The sequence below is a fragment of the Chiloscyllium plagiosum genome, unplaced genomic scaffold (assembly GCF_037043375.1).
Source record: "Chiloscyllium plagiosum isolate Xiang-an unplaced genomic scaffold, Cpla_swu_hap1 HiC_scaffold_28, whole genome shotgun sequence".
NCBI classification, from domain to species: domain Eukaryota; kingdom Metazoa; phylum Chordata; class Chondrichthyes; order Orectolobiformes; family Hemiscylliidae; genus Chiloscyllium; species Chiloscyllium plagiosum.
The window spans coordinates 9,997,684-10,005,305 of NW_028270166.1; the positions used below are offsets into that span (position 1 = coordinate 9,997,684).

Sequence of the window (7,622 nt, forward strand, 5' to 3'; positions counted from 1 at the left end):
CGCTGTTCACAACCACAACACTGCTCAAAAGTACTTACAACACCTTATGAAGAATATATTAGCTTTGGAAGGAGTACAACATTGGTTTACAAGTATGATACCTGGGCTTCAGGAGCTAGTTATGAGCGAAATTATACAAATGAGACCTTTTCTCTAGAATTTACAGGGTTGGGGTGATCTGGTTGGGAGTCTTCAAGAAGTTAACAGGAAAACACCGGGTAAAGATAAGCAATTTGCACTGGTTGGGGATTTTAGAACTATAGGAGCAAAGTCTAAAAATTAGGACGAGACCATTTAATAGAGATGGTAGGAAGCATTTCTCCAAACGTTGGACAGTAGAACTCTTTTCCACAAATAATAGGGGACGCAGATGTTGGATCACTGTTAATTTTAAATCTGAGATAGATATCTTTTTGTTAAGCAAAGGTATTAAGAGATATGGGCCAATGGTAGATATGTGGTGTCAGGTCACAAATCAGCCATGATCTCACTGAATGACAGAGCAGACTAAGGGCTGAATAGCCTAACCAGATTCCCAAGTTCCTATCAAATAATTGGAAGTATCATAATTTTGTATTGTAGGAAATGCAGCAGCCAATCTGCATACAGCAGGACTCCACAACTGTGATAATGACCAGATGATTGTTTGTGATGTTGATGGCCCCCACAGATAATGCCAATTCCCTTTCAAATAGGGACATGGAATATTTTACATTTACTTACCTGAGGCAGACAGGGGCTCAGTTCAGCTCTCAAACAAAAGTTGGAACTTCCAAAAATGCAGGACCTAGCATGATACTAGAAATGTCTGCTTTGATTTTTGTTCTGGACTGGACCAGACAGGCGTCGAGAGTGGGGTGCTGGAAATAGGTCAGGCAGCATCCAAGGAGCAGGAGAATCGACGTTTCAAGCAAAAGCCCTTCATCAGGAACGAGGCGTGTAAGCCGAGGGGGTGGTGAGATAAATTTGGGGGGGGGGGGGGGGGGGGGGGGGGAGGAGAAAGTGGCTGACAGTGTGACAGGTAGAAGGAGATGGAGGTAATGGTGATAGTCAGACAGGAGGATGGAACAGATTGATGGGAAGGAAGATGGACAGTTAGGGCAGTTCATTAGGGTGGTGCTGAGTTGTAAGATTGGAATTAGGATAAAGTGGAGGGAGGGAAATGAGAAAACTGGTGAAATCCATATTGATGCAGTGTGGTTGGAGGGTCCCAAGGCAGAAGAGGAGGCGCTCTTCCTCCAGGTGTTGGGTAGTGAGGGTGTGGCAATGGAGGCAGCCCAGGACCTGCATGTCCTTGGCAGAGTGGGAGGGGGAGTTGAAGTGTTCAGCCACAGGGCTGTGGGGTGGTTGTTCTGGGTGTCCCGGAGATGTTCTCTGAAGCACTCCGCAAGTAGGTGCCCTGTCTCCCCAATGTAGAGGGAACAACAGATACAGTAAATGATCTGTATGGAAGTGCATGTAAAACTCTGATGGATGTGGAAGGCTCCTTTTGAGGCCTTGGACAGAGGTGAGGGGTGAGGTGTTGGCACATGTTTTGCAATTCCTGTGGTGGCAGGGGAAGATGAATCGAGAGTGGGGTGCTGGAAAAGCACAGGTCGTCAGGCAGCATCTGAGGAGCAGGAGAATTGATGTTTCGGGTAAGAGTCCTTCATCAGAAATGAGGCTTGTGAGCCAAGGGTGTGGTGAGATAAATGGTGGGGTGGCGGGGAGGGGCAGGGAAGGTAGCTGAGTGTGCGATAGTTGAGAGTGGGGTGCTAGACCAGATAGGCTTTTGATTCAAAAGGCAAGTCTGTCACCCATTAAGCCATGGTCAATACCTGCGATGGAAGGTTGTGCTCAGAAAATGTATTAGTTAATGGCCATAAACAAAAAGTAAGTTTCTCATCACTTAATGCAGAGGAAGTGGTGGATGAGCAGGTCGGGCTTTTACTCAGTGGAGTTTAGAAGAAAGAAGGATGATCATATTGAAACATAAGAATCTGATGAGGCTTGACCTTCCTTGTGGGCAGAACTAGTGAGGGATGTGAAGGGACAATTTTAAACATGAATGAGTAGCCCATTTAAGATGGAAATAAATAATTTACTTGCTGAGGACCATAGGTTTTTGGAATTATTTTCCCCAGTGAGCAAAACGAAAAAAAAATTCATTCAGGGATGTGGGCTGCGCTGTTTGAACCAGCACTTTTTACCTACCTTTAACCACCCTGAAAGGGGTCGTGGTGAAGTACTTTCTTGATCCACCGCAGAATTGTCAAACACATTCAAAGAACAGGTTAGATGGGTTTTTAAAAGTCAAGAATGGACTTGGGGATTATTATGGGGGACAAGTGGACGTATGCTGTAAAGTGGAGTGAAGGCCTCAACCAGATCATGAAGAATTCTTATTGAATGGCACAGCTCGATGGGTTGAATGGCCTAACTCCTGCGATTTCTTATGATCTTGTGCACATCCTGCACACTCTTCTTCATTCATCACATTCACACTTAGGAACTGAATACTGGCAGTTTATCTGACATTTAAACTCAAAATGTGCTGTACAGTTCTATTAACAAATCCAATCCTGACCCATTCACTTTGTTCAGTAGGTCAATAGGTATCAAGAGGCCTTAACTGATTTCCCTCATGTTTCACTCAGGTAATCTGGAACACTCCTAATCGAACAAAGACTAGTTAACACAATGGCAATCAAACTTATTTTTGGCATTGCTTATTTCATTAGCGGAAATGGCTTCTGCATCTCCATATACAGACACCCCAGCTGAAAAGTCTGATTTCATAATTACAGCAGCATGCCATGCAATACATGGTGCACTACTACTTCTTAGCTGGAGCCATGGCTAGGCCAGTATGGCTTTTTACATATCATGAAGTCTAATTTCTACAAGTCAACAAAACCAGAGGCAAATATCATTACTGTCTAATTAGGGAACTTGACAAGCTGCAATGTATTTGCTAGTTTATCTCTAAAACGTTTCCAGCTTTTTTTCTGTTTGACAAGTGTACTTAATTTATATTAAGTTGGAAATCATACAGCAAAAACATATGATCACTTGTTTACTATTCTAGGTTTATCAATAATGCTAACTGTACTTGGAGTCAAATTGCCAATGTCAAATCCAAAAATGCCTCATTAGAAACAATAGCAGGTGGAATTTAGTTAATCAAAGAGGCATAAATATTGCGATGAGTTTTCATACCAAAGAGGTCAGCATTATTTAAGCTATGGTGGCAAGAGTAAGCTGTCACTAGCAGAAATCATAATTGATGAAAAAAAAAGAGAAAAATGTCAATTAGATTATTGATATTAAGTTGACAAGGCACGAGAACCAGATAAAACATCCACAGATATTGAAGGAAATGAAAACGGAAATGAGAATAAAAGGGTACTGGCCATAACCTTTCAGCCTTCCCGAGACTCAGGGGAAATTCAGAGAACTGGCAAATTGCAGACATTACAACTTTTCTTGAACAATGGCCTGATAAAAGGCCAAACAATTACCAGAGTCGAAAAGCATGGTGCTGGAAAAGCACAGCAGGTCAGGCAGTGTCTGAGGAGCAGGAGAGTTGATGTTTCGGGCATAAGCCCTTCATCAGGGACGTGCCTGTAATGTCGACTCTCCTCCTTGGAAGCTGCCTGACCTGTTACACTTTTCCAGCGCCACACTTTTTGTCTCTGACTCTTCAGCATCTGCAGTCCTCGCTTTCTCCAAGTAATTACCAGTCAGTTTAACTTCGGTGGCAAGGAAGCTTTGAGAAAATTATTTGGGATAGAATTAAGTCACATGAAATATGGTAGGTTGAATAGGAAATGACAACATTGATTTCTTAAGAGAAAAATTATATTTAACTAATATGGAGTTGTTTGAAAGATGAAACAGAAAAGGCTGATTAGGGTAATGCTGGGTTGTGATGTACATGACATTCAAATAATATTTAATACAGTTCTACTCAGTTGCAAAGAAAGTTAAGTGTCATAGAATAAAAGGGACAATGTATATACAAAATTGGCTGAAAGTTGGAAGCAGTTTAGACAATAGATACTTTTTGGCTACAGGCAGGTCTTGAGTGGAATGGGTTGGTATGGGGATTCTTGCTTTTCCTGATATGCACTAGTGGTCTATAGCTTGGCATGCAGGGGTTAATCCAAAGTTTACAGACGATACAGTTTACAGCTTTTAAATTTTGTAAGAGTACAGTGCAGAATTCCAAAAGGCCAAAGGCAATTTGGAGAGTGAGGAGATAGATGGTAGATGTGGTACAATACAGAGAGGTGAGAGCTTATGCATTTGTGCAGGAAGAACATGGACCGACATAAAATAAACAGTGTAGGAGCAGAGGAATCTGGGAAGTGTAGGTGACTAGATCACTGAAGGCAATAGAAATAAATGATGGGAGCAGTTAAACAGTTTCTTGTGCATTTTTTAATAGGGACATAGAATACAAGAGCAAGGAGGGAAAGCTGAACTTATTCAACACACCTGTTAGACCTCAGCTGGACTATTGTATACAGTTCTGGGCATCACACTATTGGAAGTGTGTGAATGCATTGGAGGGAGTGTAGAAGAGATTTGCAAAAATGCTTCCAAAGACAAGAAACTTCAATTAAGAGCATCGATTTCAAAAATATTGGGACTGAAGGCAGCCAAGAGTAGATCCAAAAATCACAAGGAGATCTGGATAGAATATACAGGAAGCTGTCCCTACTCAAAATAATCCAAAACAAGAATGCAGAGATTTAAAAGTAACTTGCAAATATGGCAAATGTGAGGAGAAGAAGCAAATCTTTTACACAGTATTTTGGGCTCCCTGGAAATGTGGTTGAAGCAGATTCATTGAGGCATTTAAGATTAAATTAGATGATTATTTGAAAATAAAACTGTGCAAACGTACAAGAGAAAAGCAGAAGAACGGCACTAAGTCATAAAGCTCAGTGACTAGCTGGTGCAGTCACGATAAGCTGAATGGCCTCCTTCTGCACCAGAATACACTTCCAATTCTGAATAAGTTGTTACACAAACAGAAAAACAAAAATAAAGCTTGAATAATTATAGCAGCTACACCTGCCTTTCAAGTGCAGATGCAAACACAGCTACTAAAAGCTGTGTATCTGTTGAGTTCTAAAATGAAAAAAATCATAGCTTGCACTGAGACCATACAACTGCATGAAGTAGCAATGATCACCTATTATTTTTTCTTCTTCTTCCTGAACTGAAGAAACAGGACACCATTCTGGGAGATCGGGTTAACCCTTTCTCCATTCCATGATAATAACTCAGTTGAGTCCTGGAGGCAAGTCCCAGGCCAGACTAGCATGAGGGCAGCAAGTCCCAGTGGTGACTCCCAGGGAGAGTGCCAGGGCAAGTCCCAGGCCAGCCTGGCGTGGGGGCAGCAAGACCTTTGAGTGCCAGAAGCAAGACCTAGAGACTTTGCCCAGACAGTTTGAGGACTCAGTGCTATCGTGGACTTGGTGAAAAGACTAAAATTAGAGTACTTTTTAAAAAGAAAGTGTCTTTATTCTTATGCTGAACTTTTATTTATGTCTTTCAAGCCTGTAACAATCACCTAAGTATTCTGTACCTAGGTATCCTGCACCAAAACAGCGACATTACAAACATTTCACTGGATTTATTAGAGTGCAACTAACAAAGGCTAATTCAAATGAGCCATGGGGAAGCACAGTGGCTCAATGGTTAGCACTGTTGCCTCACAGTGCCTGGGACCCAGGTTAGATTCCAGCGTCAGGCGACTGTGTGTGGAGTTTGCACATTCTCCGTGTCTGCGTGGGCTTCCTCCGGGTGCTCCAGTTTCTTCCTACAGTCCAAACATGTGTAGGTTAGATGAACTGGCCGTGTTAAATTGCCCATAGTGTTCAGGGATGTGTAGGTTAGGTGCATTAGTCAGGGGTAAATATAGAGTAAATTGGAGGAATGGGTCTGTGTGAGATACTCTTCAGAAGGCTGATGTGGACTTGTTGGGCTGAAGGACCTGTTTCCACACTGAAAGGATTCTCTATGAAATTCTTTATAACTGTGTCCCAGGATATATTAACTTAGATACCCTACAGTGTGGAAACAGGCCCTTCAGCCCAACCAGTCCACACCGACCCTCCGAACAGGAACCACCCGGACCCATTTCCCTCTGACTAATGCACCTAACACTATGGGTAATTCTCCACAGCCAATTCACCTGACCTGCACATCTTTGGACTGTGGGAGGAAACCGGAGCATTGGGGAGAAAACAGTAAAGTGAGAAAGACATAAATCAGCTGCTATTCAGTAAGGCTAATGGCATAACTTGAATGGAAAACCAGTAATCATTTAAATAATAAAGTGGAAAATAAATGTGACAAAGTAGAGAATGGAAAACCAGTCTGTGGAATGCTGCAAGGGGGCTTGGGAAAGCCAACATGGGAAAAAAAAAATCACAAAACAAAACAGCAAATATGCATGTACAATGGATTTGTATCCAATACATTAAAATCCTGCACCAAAGCAGGAATAAATTTTGTTATCATAGAAACACCTACAGTGCAGAATACAAACAAGTTAGTTAAAAAGGAAAGAGACTTTATCCATTACAATTGAATCTATAAAATTATACCAAATTATTATACCAAAACATGGGAGAATACACAAGATGCAGTGCTGTTTGTAAGTGAGCTTGCAAAATACTCATACCTTATCCACTTGAATTAGAAAGGCTTAACAGCCCAGCTCAGTCCTTTTTCTGTTGGATTGTACATGAAGGGAACATTACATGCTGAAGCGCTGATGGTCTATTCTAGACAGCAAATGTAATTTGAGAATAGCAAAACAGCAAACAAGCACTTAATATATAATTGAAAATTAAGTGTTCTTTTACTATATTAGTACCTACTGAACCAAAATTTTCCCCCAAATCCTGGGAGGAACATCAATGCTGAAGAAGACGTGTACATTGACCTGTGCAAGCAATATGCCAAAGATCACGACACGAAATGGTCCCAAGTCAGAGTGACACAAGGACAGAACATTCCAGCTTGGGCCTAATATCCCAGAGGCCTCCCCACTCACACTTAACTTACATTGCCTTCAGAAAAACAACCCAACTTATTGTACCAACTCCCTGCAATCAAATAAAAAACCTGGAATTGCACGCTAACATTTAAACATCACTAACACAAAAGCCACTGAGAAATATTTCCTTCAAACTCACCGTTTTCTGATACTAAATACAGACACCAGCACCAACACAGCACTCTCTGCACATGCTCCGTCCAATACGACGGTCAGATCCTAGAGCGCATATGCAATTCGGGTTGACGGTCAACTCGCAGAACGCATGCGTCATCCCCAATTGGCAGTCGGAGACGAATGGGCATGTGCTACCACCTCATGTTGACTTCAGCTGTCAAATGACGATCATTTTGCGCATGCTCCTGTGTTGGGGATGAGACTTATTTTGCTATTGCTCCACGTGGTGGCTGCAGGGCTGATGTTTGATATGCTGTTGATAATAATATAGATATTGGTATATTTGATATTTTCTTGTTTATATTAAATAGTAAATATATTAAACAGTAAAATTTACTATGGCACAAAGATGTATTTTTAAGGATAAATAAACATTGTTAGGTTTTGT

The 7,622-nt window shown here is 41.6% G+C and overlaps 1 protein-coding gene across 3 annotated transcripts in view; it reads right to left on the reverse strand.

Annotated features, from left to right (window-relative positions):
• Positions 1-7,334, reverse strand: part of LOC122565057 (small glutamine-rich tetratricopeptide repeat-containing protein alpha-like) — a 55,111-nt gene extending 47,777 nt beyond the window's left edge. The window contains exon 1 of one of the 3 annotated variants that reach the window (XM_087975990.1): positions 7,197-7,334. The gene's annotated coding sequence lies outside the window, so the exon portion shown is untranslated. Of the gene's footprint in view, positions 1-6,679; positions 6,699-7,196 lie in introns of those variants that run through there. The other 2 variants (XM_087975988.1, XM_087975989.1) reach the window with 2 other exon arrangements.
• Positions 7,335-7,622: the final 288 nt, after the last annotated feature.